This window comes from Schistocerca cancellata, chromosome 1 (assembly GCF_023864275.1).
Source record: "Schistocerca cancellata isolate TAMUIC-IGC-003103 chromosome 1, iqSchCanc2.1, whole genome shotgun sequence".
In the NCBI taxonomy this organism is placed as follows: Eukaryota; Metazoa; Arthropoda; class Insecta; order Orthoptera; family Acrididae; genus Schistocerca; species Schistocerca cancellata.
This window is the reverse complement of record NC_064626.1, coordinates 45934571-45954291: the sequence shown is the minus strand read 5'-3', so window position 1 is coordinate 45954291 and position 19721 is coordinate 45934571.

The window sequence follows — 19721 nt, the reverse complement described above, 5'->3', positions numbered from 1 at the left end:
AACATGACATAGCTCAAGCAGAAAAAATATTACACTAAAATGGCCATGTCTAATACCTATGTCACATCTTAACATTAGAGTGATGCATCACAAAAACTTACGCTAGTAGATAAGTTACCAAATCGTAAAAAAATTATTTATGCAAGTCCTGTGAAGGGAAATGTCTTTTTGTGCTCCCTCATTTTTTTTGGATAGATCATAAAATTATTTGCTGGATCTGTAGGCATAAAATATTTATATTAGTACATATATTAAATTTTATTTTAACCAATGCTGCAGTGCAGCTAGAAACTTGATATTAAACAAAATGTGTAAATAAATACATAAAGCAAGCCATATGGCATTTTTCTTAACTAGCAAGACAATAGCCGTGAAATGTTTCTCATCGTTTCATTAGGCATTTCAGTAAATATCATAAATTACGAGCTCCACAGTATGCTTTCAACAAGGAGATGTCAGTAGCGCGGACAATGGCCTTCCCTTTCTTTTTTTCTACCTGTGCTTCTGACGAGGCACTCACACTAATGGCTTGTTCTCCAGGCGTCTAACACACCTGGGTGCCCACGACGCATTATGTGCAGGTGGTCACTTAACTTTCTTACGGAAATATTTACGACAGCAGTTTCTGCTACAGTGACAGTCTCATATAAAAATATTTCACAGGTCAAGAATTAGCGTTGCAAATGTGTAGAAACAAAATCTTATGAATATAACAGTGTCCAAAAAATTCTCGCCGGCATTGTGATACATCCACGCATTTACACACATTTCATAACTCTTAAAGTACGATTCTCGGATTCCAACATCCTTTTTCACAAGTCCGCGTCCCTAACCACTATTCATTACTCCTTACCTCATTCGTCGACACTTCTTCAATATTGCATCATAACAGATAAGTAGCATAATCAAATAACTCATATAGCATCAGCCTATTAATCATAAACATACCTCAGCAGCATAATACACATCGTCGTCGTAATAATAACATCATAACACCTCAGTCACGTCTCAAAATCGTCGTAGCTTCCTCCAATAATTTCAAAACCTAAAAAAATTCTCTGCTCATGTCAAAAGTGTCATCTGCCTCAAACGTACTTTAAAATCATACTCCCTTACCAAATACATCATTCAAAGCTCTCATAGTATCACAATGGTTCCGAAAAAATATGAAGAGTTCACACAGTACAGACAAAATACAATTTCTTAAGTGTGAAATAATCCAACTCTGTAATTGCGTAAACATGTGTCACTGACATAGTAAAAAGATGTTTGTTTCTCTGTTAAATGATCAGATAGCTGTGTAATTTATGTATTAGAGAAATATGGTACCGATGTGTAAAGTTGTATAAGCAAATACCATATTAGCTAGGGCTCCTTGTGCTTGCCAAACACATGATACACAAAGTAGGCGTGTACCCCCCTGAGGATTATTGTAATTATACCCTCAGTTGTTACAGATTACAGCAATGGAATGAAATGTACCACGAAAAACTTTCTTTGTAATTCAAAAATCTTTAAAAATAAATGTTTTAAGTACAAAATTAATCACTCAAATACGTGTCCTGTAGCGCTAAATATGCGTCTTGCTGTAAGATAATCTCTGGGAAGTGTCGTAGTTATTGTCCTCCGAAAGCTAAGTTCTGCAGAAGTCAATGTACTTACCTCCTGATACAAAAAAGTGAAATGCTTTGCGTATAGATAACTTAGTTATTACGCTTATTGCCGTGATGAGGAAAGTACTGTGCTGTAACGTATTGTTGTCCTACGGAAAAGGCTGTCTCCTTGTAGCACTAACACAAAAGTCACCACTAAAACATGTCTCACTTTATAGAAGAATTCAGAAAAAACTGTGCAGATATAAAACAGATACACCGCAAAAGCAACATTGTAAATTGTCACGCATTAGCAGCGTCGTGATAAAATCGTGTAGCTGTCACATAAACTAACCACTGTGTCATCTGGCATTTCACAGAAAGCACCTCAAATCCTGAATCCACTCTCAAGCAAACCAAAATGTTGCATGAAAATTTCATTAGCAGTGCTGGTATATGTTCTAAGTATGTAAGCCGTATATTCGTTATGTAATCGTGCAACTAACAAGGAGGAATGTATAAATAACAACACTGTGCCGTCCGTTCGCAATAACAATGCATTCGCAATTACTTGTCTAAGTTACCTATGTTCTTGACTGGATGGTTAGTTAGCTTTAAAACATAGTTGCATGTTAACAGTTTCTCAGTGGGACAAATTGTACAAGTAGCGTGAAGTGAAAATTGCAAAGACTAAGTTAAAAAGCAGATTATCTGTCAATAAATGGTTTTACATGAGAAATGTGGTGAGAATAGCCTTGTCGCGTCCAGTTATCGTTTCTGTCATCACGGAATTGTGACGGATGTGACCTGTAGTGATTGTTTTCCTGTTTTCGCATCCCGCGACTGTCTGTGTCAATTTATAATTCTTGTAACAGTCCCTGAAAAGCTTCAATGTCGTATTTGCAACGTCCTGCCAAAATAATATGTCGTAAATGTTCAGGCAGTTTGATTAAGCAAATGCGGATGAGTTCTGAGGGGCTGTATGGGTTTGACAGGTACTGATTCTTGTGCAACATGTCTTCAAAATATTTGACAAGACTGGAAAATTCAGATTGTTCAAAGTGTTTCATCATCATGATGCTATGTTTTACGCGGTCTTGTGTAGCTTGAGACCAATATGCTGAGAGGAAGGCGTGGTAAAATTCTCCTTCACTGTGACAATCGTGAATGACCGATCGCATTCTTACAGCTGGTTCATTCTCCAAGTAGCCACACATAAATTCTAACCTGTGCTCCAATGACCAATTGGGAGGAAAACAATGAGAGAATTGATGGAGCCACGCTTGTGGATGAATGTCGTTGGAGAATTCTTAAATGTTTTGAATTTACGTGTTGTAATGAACAGCTTATAATCAAAATCATCGTGTCGGCGAGTAGCATGTCGGTCATTGTTACGTCGTGTCGGCGGCTCGATCTCAAAATTCGGTGCCCATTGCCAATTTCTTTCATAACTTCCGAAATGCCCTGTGTTATTATTTTGTGGCTGTTCCGTATTTCTATGTCCCTCTTCCCGTATTGGAGCGCGAGTGTCCTCTGAAATATGTAATTCTTGTATTACCTGCGTCAACTGATCTTGTACTTCCCGGATTTCTCTTTTGTACTGTGTGTTGATTTGATTTTGATTTTGTTTGAATTTTCTAATTTGTTCATTCTCTTCTGTGTCAGTGAAGGCTACGGGTCTTGTGTCATTCAGATCATCATCTACCTTTGTAGATAAGTTAGTGACCTGATCCGAAAGTTCAGCTACTTTCTCCGATAGTGAACACATTTCCTCAGTGTGTTTTTCTGAACCAAGTTTCAGAGTGTCCATTTGTGTTGAAATCGAATCTACTGTGTTCTTTAAGTTTTCCTGAGTTTTTGCCAGTTGCGTAACCGAATCGGTAGATGCAACTGAGTCAATTTTAGCCCACAAGGTCTCATGATTTTCATGAACAATGGTTTGCAGCTGTTTTATGGCTGCTTCGTGATTCTGTAATGCATTTTCATGCAGCGAAAAAATAGGCTGAAAATGCTCACAAATTTGTGTTTTTACGTCATTACAGACTTTTTGACATTTCGATTCAATGTTATGTAACTCAGTAGTTAAATCTTCACGTGTTTGTTCAAGTGTGGTGTCTAACTTCCGAAGATTTTGTTCCATTGTGTCTAACTTTTGCTGTGTTTGTCTCTGGTGTTGTTCCATTATGTCTAACTTTTGAAGATTTTGTTCCACTGTGTATAACTTTTGAAGATTTTGTTCCATTGTGTCTAACTTTTGAAGATTTTGTCCCATCTGTCTCTGATTTTGTTCCATTTGTTGCATTAATTGCAATAGTAATGTATTGTCTGGAATCTGTTTCTCTATGCTTTTTGGCAGTGCATTTTCACCGGCAACATTCACATTTTGACAAGCAGAAAATGTGTCTTGACTCATTTGAGAAAAAGGTGAGGACCCAAAACCGAAGTCTACAGTATTTGCAGTATTGTGTTCTGTCATTTCAGATTCCTGAGGCGAGCTGTTGCCGACCGATCGATCGATAATGCTTCCCTGTTCACTACCTGTTTCACTGCCTACGCCATTGTTTGACGCCCGCTCCATTTCCCTATGCACAGTTACCAAATTACTACTTTGAATATTAGTTAATTCATTACATGGTGGGGCCAACACACTGCTTTCGTCTTCACTGTCATTTCTCAGTTTGCTTTGGAGCCGAGTGTTACGTTTTTCACATGCCATTATTTTCACAATATTTCACACGATAACACAGAAAAGCACAATTTGAATAGCAAAAATATGAGAACACATTAACATAGCACTGAAAATAATATCTAGTTAATTGCAGCAGCGAAATACTTGGCGCAAAGCTACATGCATGCCACAACTGTTTTACTGTACAACAATGAAAGACTGCAACTACAAAGGAGATTCTCTCTACAATTACGCACTAGCAATAAACAAAAGCTACACTAAATACACAAACTGCAAGAAAAAATCAGAAGATTCCAGTGAGGTATCCTAGGCTAAGGATCGACACATGAAACGTCCCCTTTAAACAATTGTACAAGACTGTGCTTAACTTGACACACAATGTTTTTAGCGCAACGCAATCTGACTATCAAAGATCCCTGCAAAGGAATGGCCCTGAGTAACATTAAACTATACCTTTCACAAATAACTTACCTCACAAAAATCTTCATTACTGGAACTACTGCAATACAGCGAGCGCCACTACTGCCAGCTAAATAAAAGATTCAAACTACTGAAGGCACTAACTACTGATAGGGATAGTTAGCAAATGAAAGATTTTAATAGAGAACAAACACTGTATTTACCTTAATATTCATAATTAACATCCAGTATCACAAATCATCAAAACTCCGCCATCTCTCTCCCCACATCCACCACTGCTGGCGGCTCACCTCCAACTGCGCAACGCTACGCGCTGTTCACATCCAGCTATAGCAGTTCATGACAACAATGGCAGGCAACAATGCAAACTAGCCACATACTGCACACAGCACAGCCAGTGATTTTCATACAGAGCGCTACGTAACGTTGCCAATAAGAAAACATAAACAGCAAACTTACATAAAGAAAACATAAACAGCCTACTTACATAGAGAAAACATAAACAGCCTACCTACAAGGTCAACCGATTCCTCCACAGGAAAATGCGTCTGATATATTCAATACGACACTGGTGACGGCATGTGCGACACATGACAGGAATATGTTGTCGACCCACCTAACTTGTACACTTGGCGAATGGGTAAAAAGATTCTACTACCTATCCCGATTTAGGTTTTCTTGTGGCTGTGATAATCGCTCCCAAAAAAGTGATGAAAACATAAGAGTTTGTCACATAAACTGAAACAAATGAATGCAACAGTTTCACAGTCGCACAGTTTTCCCTGCACTCTGTCAAAACATATGTTTTTAACGTTTTCAAATTTTTCCGTGTGTAGACCCTCAAATCCTGCATATGTCCAAGCAAATCTGAACATGTCCTGGAATTTTGGAGAGCGAAGTTGATTATCTGTGAGTGCCTGAACTTCGATAATTGTCTGAAAGTAAAAAATTAAACTCTCCACTCGAGGGAAGACTTGAACCAACACCCTCTCGCTTCGCAGCTGCTCACGCTAACCGCAGGACCACGGCGCTCCTGAGCTCACGTTCTCCTTGATGTTGCCTATCTTGCACATGGACTACTCAGTTTGTATATTTTGCTTACTTTTTCATAGTTCCACACAACTTCTTCCTGTTTTCTCGATTGATCTGTGTTCAGTTTTTCAAGTCCTATCCACTGTGCCAACTTATAACTAAATCTGAGGGTGGTGCGATGGGGAGGTTCCCTTGTCAGTAGTTAAGTCCGATAGTGCTCAGAGCCATTTGAACCATTTGAACCTTTTAGGTGAAATACAAATGAAAGTTTGTGGAATATGGTGAAACGACGAGTGCAGAGCTGTGACGAAATGCCAACCACCACAGGTGAACTTAGGAACCAGCGTGGATGGCTGTACCACAGGATCATTCGCGCCTCTTATTCGTCGATATCATCACGCATGGAACAAGTTTCAGGGCCTAGGGCGGACCCTACGCCTACTAGGCAACAGGAGGTGACTGAAATGCTAATCACTTCCGCAGAACGTACTAATGTAAGTGTCCTGTTAATATGAACGTCCTGTCGCTAGTCGTTCAACGTATTCTGTTTTTTTTTCTGAGTGTAGATAAACGCATTTTTATAATATCTATGGGTTTTCTCTTTTCTTTTAACCTGTCATCTACAATCTAAAATACACTAAATTTACATACGAGTGTAACATAGTTAATTATAATAACTTTTCAGATTTGTTACTCTACGTCATCACCATATAGTTTAGCGTAGTAAAGCAACGAGACAAACAATGAAGGACTGAATGAGAGTGACTGTGTAGTAAAGGAAGAAAGGATAATGGAAAAAAATTACATACTGCATTACCATTTGGGCCCATGACACCCTGATGTATACTCAATAAGAATCCAGAAATCAAATGCTACTGTACAGCTGTACTACACCAGGTTATTCCACAGTTATTATCCTTCATTACACTAAACTACAAATCAACCCTGCACTACACTACACCACTGTACGTTGTGTCAGAGTCAAAACTTGTTCTTCTTTACATGGACTCTCATGCCATGCCAGCCAAGGTGTAAAGTTTTAGGGAGACAGACAGACAGAGAGAGAGAAAGAGAGAGAGAGAGAGAGGGGGGGAGACAGAGATGACTCTTTGGGTTCCTGGGTCGTCCCGTGGCTGATGCCCTCACTGCTTCCGGAACGACGCTGTGCTTCGGTGCTGCTCTGTGTCTATTGGCTCACTCGTTGACGAAACTGTTCGGAGAGCCGATTGCTCCACATTCGCTGGTGGGGGTAGTGTGTTGACGTATCTTTAATAATTTGATCGTACTGTAGCAAATACTTATCACCTTAGTGCAGAACGTGGGCACAACAACACCTTAATAACCAAAAGTAATTCCCAGTACCATGGCCCTTTCTACAGATTAAACTTGAAGTATGATATTTCAGATCTCAATAAATGCTCCTATGAATCGTCTTGTGGCTATCTTCCTTGTTACCACGATCAGAGATAGGCGAAAGAAAACACCCACATGCACTCTTTCAAATAACAAGTACAAATATACACATATATAAATGTAAGTGTGTATAGGAGAAGGTCTGCTGCAATAATTACACATAAGTTAATTGTTTGTTATTGAAACAGCAATGAGATCAAATGTCAGTTACGATTAGTGTAGTGCTATGGAAAGAGCAAGTGTGAAGATGTGCATGACTGATGAGTATTTGCTGCTCGGTATTTCAGAAAATATTCACATAAAAAATAATGACTAAATGCTGACGATTCACACATGTAGATTGTGTATGAACGGGTCAAACTTAAATACACTTACGTTATCACAATGTAAAATTGAATAATGACTAAACGCTGACTGTTAAAATGTTGATGGCATCTTGATTTGCAAAACTTTACAGACTTAGTATATCACAATATAAAATGACACTTAAAGCTCTGAACAACAAAAGCACTTCTGACTGACATTTAAAACTCAAAGTGAATCTAAGGTAAATGATATATATTCTTATGTATCACTTTATGACATATTTTTAATCTCGTTTTGTTAAATAACATGATGTGCAATGATCTTGAAAAACATCTCCATTGCAATTCTTTTGCTCTTCAAGATTTAGCACTTGTAAAATCGTCCTATGTGACAGTATCTTTTCTAAATATTGATATATTATTGCAACAATAGCGAAACAATCGCTTTCCAGATGATCCCCGTGAATCACCACGTGATCTGCCTCAGCACACGGCTCCTGGAATCTTTCAAGCTTGTACACATTACATCGCTGGTAAAAACTGTTTCGTCTTGTAACAAATAATTAAATCGTTACTGATAATCAGAAGTACCATATCCATCGATATTAGTACGCCTTAGCCTGGCTGTAGACTACTTATACCCAAATGTTGTTTCCACGCTGTTTTTTATAGTAGACAGATAAACTGTTTGCTGTCTGGTCAAAGTCCCCAAGGATAGACAGAAGTTACAGATAATTACATTGAAATAATAACATCACCAGTTTATACAGCGTTTCTCTCAAGATGTTCATATACATGAAGCCATTATACAAATAAAGGACACAAAAAGTAGATACAACTTTCATATAAATTCCTAGAAGATATTAAATTTTTGTAAGGATATTGTGTAATTAAAGAAGAGGCTGATGATACGCCCTTTACAATGCCTCTCTTTCCTTCTTCGACGAAACTCTTTGCCCAGCATCTCCTCCACCTCAACATATTTAGCCTTCTTGGCCAAAAACTATACACGGCAAGGTCCAGTGGTGGTGTTCCTACCATCCATCATGAGCTTTCCAGTCGGTGTGGCTCGGAAAGCACCACTCAGGCCCAGGAGTATAGTTCTCTGGTGTCCCCGAAGGTTAGTGCTGTCTTTACCTTTCTGTCTCTAATCGCAAGTACACTTGCCCGCAGACCACACTAGCCATAACGATTCCTCAGTAGCATATTCGTATTGCGCTTAGAACTGCGGACGCATTGGTGGCGAAGGATTTTGTTCACGAATTCATCTTTCCGTTATGTCCCATAAATGTTCGAGTATGCGTGTATCAAAGTACAGGGTGTTTCAAAAATGACCGGTATATTTGAAACGGCAATAAAAACTAAACGAGCAGCGATAGAAATACACCGTTTGTTGCAATATGCTTGGGACAACAGTACATTTTCAGGCAGACAAACTTTCGAAATTACGGTAGTTGCAATTTTCAACAACAGATGGCGCTCCGGTCTGGGAAACTCTATAGTACGATATTTTCCACATATCCACCATGCGTAGCAATAATATGGCGTAGTCTCTGAATGAAATTACCCGAAACCTTTGACAACGTGTCTGGCGGAATGGCTTCACATGCAGATGAGATGTACTGCTTCAGCTGTTCAATTGTTTCTGGATTCTTGCGGTACACCTGGTCTTTCAAGTGTCCCCACAGAAAGAAGTCACAGGGATTCATGTCTGGCGAATAGGGAGGCCAATCCACGCCGCCTCCTGTATGTTTCGGATAGCCCAAAGCAATCACACGATCATCGAAATATTCATTCAGGAAATTAAAGACGTCGGCCGTGCGATGTGGCCGGGCATCATCTTGCATAAACCACGAGGTGTTCGCAGTGTCGTCTTAGGCAGTTTGTACCGCCACAAATTCACGAAGAATGTCCAGATAGCGTGATGCAATAATCGTTTCGGATCTGAAAAATGGGCCAATGATTCCTTTGGAAGAAATGGCGGCCCAGACCAGTACTTTTTGAGGATGCAGGGACGATGGGACTGCAACATGGGGCTTTTCGGTTCCCCATATGCGCCAGTTCTGTTTATTGACGAAGCCGTACAGGTAAAAATAAGCTTCGTCAGTTAACCAAATGCTGCCCACATGCATATCGCCGTCATCAGTCCTGTGCACTATATCGTTAGCGAATGTCTCTCGTGCAGCAATGGTAGCGGCGCTGAGGGGTTGCCGCGTTTGAATTTTGTATGGATAGAGGTGTAAACTCTGGCGCACGAGACGGTACGTGGACGTTGGCGTCATTTGGACCGCAGCTGCAACACGGCGAACGGAAACCCAAGGCCGCTGTCGGATCACCTGCTGCACTAGCTGCGCGTTGCCCTCTGTGGTTGCCGTACGCGGTCGCCCTACCTTTCCAGCACGTTCATCCGTCACGTTCCCAGTCCGTTGAAATTTTTCAAACAGATCCTTTATTGTATCGCTTTTCGGTCCTTTGGTTACATTAAACCTCCGTTGAAAACTTGGTCTTGTTGCAACAACACTGTGTTCTAGGCGGTGGAATTCCAACACCAGAAAAATCCTCTGTTCTAAGGAATAAACCATGTTGTCTACAGCACACGTGCACGTTGTGAGCAGCACACGCTTACAGCAGAAAGACGACGTACAGAATGGCGCACCCACAGACTGCGTTGTCTTCTATATCTTTCACATCACTTGCAGCGCCATCTGTTGTTGAAAATTGTAACTACTGTAATTTCGAAAGTTTGTCCGCCTGAAAATGTACTGTAGTCCCAAGCATATTGCAACAAACGGTGTATTTCTATCGCTGCTCGTTTAGTTTTTATTGCCGTTTCAAATATACCGGTCATTTTTGAAACACCCTGTACTTATACCTATGTGTTTATCAGCATTTATGAAAAAGAGAAATTTGTTGACATTGAACCTAAATTTAAAAGTTAGGAAGTCTTTGTAGAAGGTGCTTCTATGGAGTAGAGTATTGAATGGAAATGGAAGGTCGACTGTAAAATGTTCTTGTGAGAAGAAAATGTCTTAAACAAGAGTTGTGTAATCAGTTGATGGCACACATCCCAAGGCATCAAAGACTCATCAATCTGATGACGGAGGGAAACATAAGGAGCGAAAGCTCTCAGGAAGTACCACAGCTTGAATACTGTAGATAGAGATGAAGGGGCGTGCACATGATGGCTTAAGTGGGAAGCACCATACAGTATTTCGCGTCGTTGTGTCACTGTTTTCTATTTTTATTTTTATTTGCGTAACAACGCATATATGAAAAGAGCCGCGAAATATCTTTTAGTAACGCTGTGCTATGAATTTCTTTCTCATCATTACTTTTTAGCAAAACAGAATATATTGAGTTCTTATTGTTCTATATCTGGCCTTCTATTAAAGGAACTGTAACTCATTCTAAAAAAATCAACATATCTTCCCTACTTTATAGTTATTGAAAATGAAAATTACTTTGTTATGAATACTGATGTTACAGTTCGTATGATTGTTCAACAACAAGATTTTGCAGTGGATTTTGTTTCTCGGTAAAACACCATTCAATACCACGACTAGCACAAGAACATGAGACTCTTATTGAAAAAATACGTTTTCAGATCAAAACTGAGCACAGCAAGATTCCTATAAGATTTCGAAGGTACATTATCTTTTTTTGTACTGTTAGCTATATATTATCAGCAGCCCACGTCAACCTGCAACACATCATAAAATCTGCTGCTCTGCACTGCAAGGCCGGAAGTTAAAAGAAATAATATTATTTCACTATTACTTTCCTGCTTCCTTGCGGTATGATAGATTCTATTTGAGGTAGTTTGAATACGCCGCGGCAGCGGCTGTTTCGTTCGCCGCGCAGCTCGGCACCACAGATAATATTTAAATAACTGAAAAATGTCTCAACAGGATGGGATAATATGCAAGCAAGCTATAACAATTAATAATGCAAGTTTTCATTTAAATAACTCTATTCAAACATTTAAATACGTTAACTGTTAGACACCTTTAAAATGCGCACGTAATGGCGTACATCTTTCAGTCTTGACAAAAGAATGCTACGCTAGCTTACAATACAACGTCACAGGATATGCTACTCGCTTAACTCCAAGAAGAAGAAGACAGAGAAATTAATGTTCGTCATGTATTATATACTAGTTACATATTCTAATCTTTGTTTGATATTTATCGTCTGTGGCGGTTTCATTACTCGCCGACGCAGATATTCTCTAAAATAAATAATTAAAAAAAGTACATAATTTTATACAATAACACAATATGATACATATAATTTTCTCGTTACTACATAATATGTTTTTTTCTACTAGACGTTACAAGTACCATAAAAGCAATGATCGGACTGAAGACCACAGCAACACCGCATACTTCTTCTCGGTTTACTCGTTGATGACATACGCTGAGACAACAAATATCATGGGATAGCTGCAGGTATTGTTTCTAACCTCCTTTTGCCCGGTCTAGTGCAGATACTCGACGTGGCATGAACTCAATAATCCGATGAAAGTCTTGTGCAGAAATACCGACCAGACTCCCTCTATAACCGACCATAACTGCGGACGTGTTGTTAGTGCAGGATTAATCCTGAGGTAAAAGATCTGTTGACAAGTTAAAAGTCTAAACTTTCTCGTTCAACTACACTGCCTTAGTCAGCACAGTTTTCGTAGACACCGAGCGTGTGAACGCTCGCTCACTTTGTTCAATCGAGAGAGTAAATAGTCAGTAGACAGTGCAGCTTCTGTCGATTCCATGTTTCTTGACATCCAGAAAGCACCCGATATAACTTTAAGTCATTTGTTATTAAAAGAATATCTCCATACGGAACATCCCAACAGGTAAGCGGTCTGGTTGATTGCTTACCATCAAACAAAATTCAGAGAATCGTTTGGAATCAGTACATCCACAACTACATCTTCATAGACATTCCGCAAGCCAGCGTAAGGTGCGTGGCCGAGGGTACCCTGTACCACAGCTGGTCATTTCCTCTCCTGTTCCAGTCGCAGACAGAGCGAGGGATAAAGGACTATCTATATGCCTCCGCATGAGCCCTAATTTCTCGAATCGTATATTCGTGGTTCCGTCGTGTCAGTAGAAATCTTCTAAAGTCAGCTTCAGCTGTTGCTACTCTAAATTTTCTCAGTAGTTTTCCTTGAAAAGAACCTCCGTAACACTTAGGTGTTGTTCGAAACTACCGGTAAGAAATCTAGCAGCCCGCCTCTGAACTGCTTCGATGCCTTTGTGGTCCTTAACGCGCAATGGACGTTGGCGGCAATAGAATCATTGGACAGTCAGCTTCAAATGCTGGTTCTCTATATTTTGTCAATAGCGTTTGTCGAAAAGAACGTCGCTTTCCCTTCCAGTGATTTCCATTTGATTTCCCGGAACATCTCCCTAACACTTAGGTGTTGTTCGAACCTACAGGTAGCAAATCTATTTCCCGCCTCCGAACTGCTTCGATGTTTTCCCTCGTGCCGACCCGGTGCGGATCCGAAACACTGTAGCAGTACTCAAGAAGTTGCGTCAGCGTCCTGTATGCGATCTCCTTCACAGGTGAACCACTCTTTCCTAAAATTCTCCAAATAAACCCAAGTCGACAATTAGCCTTCCATACCACAGTTCTCACATGCTCGTTCCATTTCATATCGCTTTGCAACGTCACGCCTAAATATTTAAACAACTTGACTGTGTCAACCGGACACTAGCATCACTGTATCTGAACATTAAAGATTTGTTATTCCTACTCAATCGCATTAACATACATTTTTCTACATGTAAAGTCTAACGTTAAAAGGTTTCTTTTGCTTTTCACATTTAACCAAATATAACATTGATGATGATAATTTATGGCAATGTTTGCCGACAAGATAAAGAATTCACCGTTTAACACTAGATTGCGTACTCACGGCAGTTCTCCTTGGCCGTTTTTCGGTACGACTTGGAAAGAGAGAAAAATCAATTAATGATCGCCGATGCGTCGGTTCTCGATTGTGTTCAGGAGACGTACAGATTGATTGCGCGAAAATAGTTTCTCAAATGACCTCTTAACCCGGATTGCTTTCACGCAATTGGAAATGAATGCAAAACAGTGAAATTTTGTGAAAAAAGTTGTCAGATCGGAAATTGAACACAATAATGGTCTCCCAAATACAATCGAGACACCGCGATAAAGAGCGAACCTGTAACAAAGTTCATTTAAACATAAACATTATTTGTGGTCAATTTAAAGAAAAGAATAAGCATAGATTTTCTGTACAGTGAAGCATCAATATATTCTCAAAGAAGAAAGGCGTTAAACTATAAACATTAACAAATTTACAATGAATACAAAACTTACATTTTTATGTTTTTCTCATACATGAAACAGTCCAACAATCGCTGCTTTTGTATGTGTGATATTTTGTAAAAATTAAATGTCCTGGCGTGCGAGTAAGTATTTTTTTGTCGTCACAAGGTTTACAAAAACGTTTCTTTTTTCTTGGTGATAACGTGGTTTTTCACACTAAATGTAATATAACTTGTAGCGGTGCTACACAACACGTCTTAACAAGCCGGCGACCAAACATCAATGGTAATGAAGTACATGTTAACATATCGGCGACCAGAAGTACAACTAACTATAAAGACTCTAGAATTATCCTAACAAATGATAAATTGTTCTTTCTTCTGTTCCGCAGCTTCTCGCTATAAAGCGCTGCAGCAATGATTTTAAATATCTGCGCCCAGTGAGTCACAGTGTTTAAAAGTACCTTTTAAACGCTGGCCGCGCGTCTTGGTATAGGCGCACGTTATATACAGATTTCGTTTCTTTACTCTCGCGTTGTCATGCTTAGTATCATTACAAACTACAGCTCGATGGCTGTCCTTTTCTCATATGCAAAATGTCTGAAATCCAATAATATCACAAAAGCTAGCTACAATTCGTCACACCAAATGAAAATTTTATCCACGTCGTCTTGTATCTTCCAATTGTGACTTAACTTCGACAGCTTACCGCACATTACAGCGCCAGCAGCAAATAACAGCAGACTGCTGTCCACCCTGTCTGCCAAATCACTTCATATACAGACAACAGCGGCCCTATCACACTTCCCTGTGGCACTCATGACGATTCCTTTGTCTATGATGAACACTCGCCGTCGAAGACAACATTCTGGGTTCTATTACTTAAGAAGTCCTAGAACCACTCACGTATCTGTGAACTTATTCCGTATGTTCGTACCTTTGTTAACAGCCTGTAATGGGGCACCGTGTCAGTTATAGCAATACAGTCCGGCGAATCTCTCAATCAGTTTTCCGGGTCGTCACTGTTCGTGGTTTTTATACACGACAAAAAAGACATCATCGTAGCTGAGGGCACTGCAGGTAGCGCTGTTCGTTGAGGATAGCGCCGTATTGTTTCGAATTGCTAAGAGACTCACTGATGTTAGAGCACAACCCGAACAGTAGCAGCTGACGGAGATATTAATAAATGTATTATTATGCGCTTTTCATAATACTGTTTGGAATACACTGTTTCAAATTCTGAAGGAAGCTGGGATAAAATAGAAAGAGCCAAAGCTTATCTATGATTTGTGCAAAAACAAGACTACAGTTGTAAAACTTGATGACTCTGAAAGGGAAAAAGTTTTTGAGACAGGAGCAAGTCATTTTTAGCATATTAATAACAAGGGAGTGAGTCCATTTTAGCATACTCCCTGCAAATTCGTTATCTTTTACTTACTGATTTCACAATTGTATAAGAGTTTCTGCGGTGTGTGTATTGTATTTTTGTGCGGTGTTTTGTGGTTTCAGTCTAACTCAAGGGAGACAATAAGTCATATGTGAACGTATTAAGCGGGGAGATGGCTTTCTTATGTTAATAGCATCAGAGCACATTGCTAGGTCAGTGCTATTTCCCCATCGTAAGCTTGTATCCTAGAATTCCGTCACATCAGTATCTGATATGTGAGTTGTGAGCCAAGCAAAAGTTCTTCTGACGAATCTGGTCTCTTGACTTGGCATAAATTCGCCGTAAGTGGGTCTAATTCCGATCTTTTCTGCTACGCCGAGGTGGCCAGAGACTGGAAATTTTTAGCATGGGTGCTACTTTAACCGATTCATTTGTTTTGTGGCATCCTGCGAGTTTATGCCCTTGAAACACACTTCTTTAAAACGATTATAATGCGGAATTTTTCCGGCTCATGGTGGGGTGATTGACCAACCGGTGATAAACGTTTTGGCAGCAAAACAGGATTAATTAGTTTATATTTTGTTAATAACACGATACGGAAAATGCCTTAGGCAAGGTGAGACACATTATTGGCAAAATATAAAAAAATTAAGCCTGTTTTGCAACTAAGACTGTTCATCTCTTCAAAAAGATGTAGTGTGCCACTAAACGACTAAATGGCTATGCGTGGTCGTTTCCAAAATGTATCTTCTTGCGCTGATTATTAAATTTCAGTTCAACGTTTCTAAAACCTTTTACCTCGTTGTTAAATCGGGGTGATTGCGGATAAGAGCAGAAATCTCAACTTATAGATGGAAATGAAATAATGGTCAACGACTTTTTTTACAGACAAAAAGTTTGTTGACACTTGCCGTTGACGCCAGGCATCGTTTAAGTCTGGTGATGCCCGTGAACGACAACGGGATGTGGACATTCTGATTCATTCGTATGAGATATGTGTTGCCTACCATCTTGTCATTTGCTCTGCATGAAGGCAGTAAACTAAACTAAACTCCCTCCGAAAAGGCCATGTAGGCCCAACGGTTACCGACCGGCCGCCGTGTCGTCCTCACCCACAGGCGTCGCTGGATGCGGATATGGATGAGCGTTTGGCCATCACACCGCTCTCCCGGCTGTTTGTCAGTTTACGAGACGGGAGCAACTACACTCCTGGAAATTGAAATAAGAACACCGTGAATTCATTGTCCCAGGAAGGGGAAACTTTATTGACACATTCCTGGGGTCAGATACATCACATGATCACACTGACAGAACCACAGGCACATAGACACACAAACAGAGCATGCACAATGTCGGCACTAGTACAGTGTATATCCACCTTTCGCAGCAATGCAGGCTGCTATTCTCCCATGGAGACGATCGTAGAGATGCTGGATGTAGTCCTGTGGAACGGCTTGCCATGCCATTTCCACCTGGCGCCTCAGTTGGACCAGCGTTCGTGCTGGACGTGCAGACCGCGTGAGACGACGCTTCATCCAGTCCCAAACATGCTCAATGGGGGACAGATCCGGAGATCTTGCTGGCCAGGGTAGTTGACTTACACCTTCTAGAGCACGTTGGGTGGCACGGGATACATGCGGACGTGCATTGTCCTGTTGGAACAGCAAGTTCCCTTGCCGGTCTAGGAATGGTAGAACGATGGGTTCGATGACGGTTTGGATGTACCGTGCACTATTCAGTGTCCCCTCGACGATCACCAGTGGTGTACGGCCAGTGTAGGAGATCGCTCCCCACACCATGATGCCGGGTGTTGGCCCTGTGTGCCTCGGTCGTATGCAGTCCTGATTGTGGCGCTCACCTGCACGGCGCCAAACACGCATACGACCATCATTGGCACCAAGGCAGAAGCGACTCTCATCGCTGAAGACGACACGTCTCCATTCGTCCCTCCATTCACGCCTGTCGCGACACCACTGGAGGCGGGCTGCACGATGTTGGGGCGTGAGCGGAAGACGGCCTAACGGTGTGCGGGACCGTAGCCCAGCTTCATGGAGACGGTTGCGAATGGTCCTCGCCGATACCCCAGGAGCAACAGTGTCCCTAATTTGCTGGGAAGTGGCGGTGCGGTCCCCTACGGCACTGCGTAGGATCCTACGGTCTTGGCGTGCATCCGTGCGTCGCTGCGGTCCGGTCCCAGGTCGACGGGCACGTGCACCTTCCGCCGACCACTGGCGACAACATCGATGTACTGTGGAGACCTCACGCCCCACTTGTTGAGCAATTCGGCGGTACGTCCACCCGGCCTCCCGCATGCCCACTATACGCCCTCGCTCAAAGTCCGTCAACTGCACATACGGTTCACGTCCACGCTGTCGCGGCATGCTACCAGTGTTAAAGACTGCGATGGAGCTCCGTATACCACGGCAAACTGGCTGACACTGACGGCGGCGGTGCACAAATGCTGCGCAGCTAGCGCCATTCGACGGCCAACACCGCGGTTCCTGGTGTGTCCGCTGTGCCGTGCGTGTGATCATTGCTTGTACAGCCCTCTCGCAGTGTCCGGAGCAAGTATGGTGGGTCTGACACACCGGTGTCAATGTGTTCTTTTTTCCATTTCCAGGAGTGTATTTCTTAGTCAAGTAGCTCCTGAGCGTGCGTCACAGCGCTCGGTAGACCGGATGGTCACCCATCCAAGTGCTAGACCAGCCAGCCCGACGGCTATTAACTTCGGTGATCTGAGGCGAACCTGTGTTACCGTGGAAGGCAGTAGGCCAAGAAAAAGTCAAGTTTCTGATTCACCGTTAAAATATTTTTCTCCAGTTAGAAACATTATAATCGTTGAAAATCACTGCACCAATTTACTGAGTTAGGTAGTATGCTGTACACCTGGTGAACAGACCACGCTATTTCATTGAAATGGTGCTAGGGGGGAGTAATGCGTACATTTTGTCTGTAACAGAAGTTACTTTTCATAATGAGTCCACAGAATGAGTGTTTCATCATTCTGTTGTAGCTGCTCTTAGTATCAATTATTAAAGTCATGTATCCATCGCAAATTTGAAGGCTACGCTGTGTAATGGTACTTGAATTACGTACCATTACGGCAGCTCACTTGAACCTCTCGATACCAGTAACATTCTACTGTGTTTCTGCAAAGTAGCTGATATATTTCTGAGACAACATTCAGATTTGATTTCATTTGTGATACATCGTTATGGTTACGTTGCAATTATATTATTCTTATGTGTATTCTTTCTTCTGGCACTATGATCTTTGACGTACTTTTAACTCTGATTTTTGGGCGCGTAAGCGATTATTAGTTAGTTGTTAAGTTGTTAGAGAGTCGGACGTTGAGAAAGGCAAGTCTTGGACGTCATGTTGGAAAGACGCTTAACGTAGCCAGCTTATAAAATGTGAACTTTAACAGTGACTGTGATGAAAATGTTTTCAAGTATGTTTTGTATTGTGAAGTGATGTTTTGTGTGTCACGTGATATTGCAATAAAAGCAATTAAAAGGAAGTGTAACTTAATTTCGGAGTGCTGATTATTTTTTTACATCACCATTGTCCAGCAAAAGTGTAATCTTCAAGAATGGTTTGTGAAGCGCATCTACAAAACTTTTGAATATAGCAGAATAAAACCTAGGCCTCTTTGCATTCGAGCTTGGAATCATAACCACCTAGATTTTCAACGATTGAGCCATGATTTTACGACGAGACCAGCATGGGAAACACGAACAGATGAGTGCCTAGTTTATTCTTTATTACATGAAATGACATTATTAACTGTGCTCGAATGACACCTGCCCCATAATAACTTCGTTGTTGCCCGAAAATGCAGTATTTAGCAGCGTGAGCAACATCACAATCATTAAATTCTGACCTTTGTTGTGGTAGGGTTGTTAGAGGTGACACGAGCAATCTTTAACTTCTCGTTGAGCAATTTTATGACCAACAAAACTCTCTGTCTGGATGTAAAATTATCACGGATTATATAGTCCCACTGTCGTTTGTTCTGAAATGAGTTCAATCACACAGCGCTTTCAAAAATAATAGTAACACGAGATTAAATGAGGTACCGAATAACGTTTTAATGTCAAGTGTGAGCGATTTTGAACGTTATTCCGCTCTCCTCTTTCAGATTTCATGAAATTTCATTTCAGGCGGCGGTGAAAGGGGCTTATTTCGCTATCGATTGGATTCTCCGGCCAATTAAATAAGCTAACAGTAATATCAGGACGCGTAATTAGTATTGGGTGCAATTGAGGTTAACAAGTACATTTGTCACACAAATGAATGTGTAATCGTTGTTCATATTAACAGACGAGCCTATTAATCCTACTTGTAAAAACAAAAGCTGACTCTAACAAAGCGCAAATCAACAGTCGCCCAAAGTCTATAGAGAAAATGTTTGCCGACAGATAGGACCGTATGATAATTAGTGTTGAAATGATGTGAGCATACAGAAACCGACGTGCGTCCGCAGACACTGAAGAGAGATAACTTCTGTATTTTAATACGTTTCCATATAATAGAGTTTCCTTAAATTGCGTTATGCGATTGAAGATTAAACATTCACTGATA